Here is a 675-nt window from a genome sequence, read left to right as displayed (position 1 = left end):
CTACAGTCCCATCTTGTTTAACTTTTAATTTGTATACCCATTTACATCCTATAGCTCTTTTTTCTTTTGGAGGTACAGTAATTTCCCATGTTTGATTATCTTCTAAGGCCTTAATCTCATTATTCATTGCATCAACCCTTTTTTTTGTTTTAATGGCTTCATTGAAATTCGTAGGCTCTGCAGGATTCTTAGCAGCAGTAAGAAGAGATTTATGCTGGTAAGGAGAATGCAAAACAGCATGTATATCAGTTTTTGTTTGTACATGAGTGCATATATAATCATTGAACCTAATAGGTCTGTTACTGTATCTATTTGATCTTCTAGGAACAGGTAATTGGTCAGCCTCATTTTCTTGTATTTCATTAGTATTAATATCAGTGTTTGTTTCCATTATGTCTGTTTCTTGTTGATAGTCTATGTCATTATCAGACAGTATGTTAGGCAAAGAGCAGCTGATGGGATCAGTAGGTTGATTAGCAAAAGGAAAAACATTCTCATTAAGAATAACATCTCTAGATACTATCATAATCTTCTTATTAAGATCATAGACTTTGTAACCCTTTTGATTAGGAGCATACAAGGAAAACACATTTTATACCTCTCAAATCAAACTTAGACTTGTGTGGTTGATTATTAGCAGCAAAACACATACATCCAAAGGTTCTGAACAATGAA

This window comes from Sesamum indicum, unplaced genomic scaffold, assembly GCF_000512975.1.
Source record: "Sesamum indicum cultivar Zhongzhi No. 13 unplaced genomic scaffold, S_indicum_v1.0 scaffold00272, whole genome shotgun sequence".
In the NCBI taxonomy this organism is placed as follows: Eukaryota; Viridiplantae; Streptophyta; class Magnoliopsida; order Lamiales; family Pedaliaceae; genus Sesamum; species Sesamum indicum.
This window is presented reverse-complemented; position numbering follows the sequence as displayed.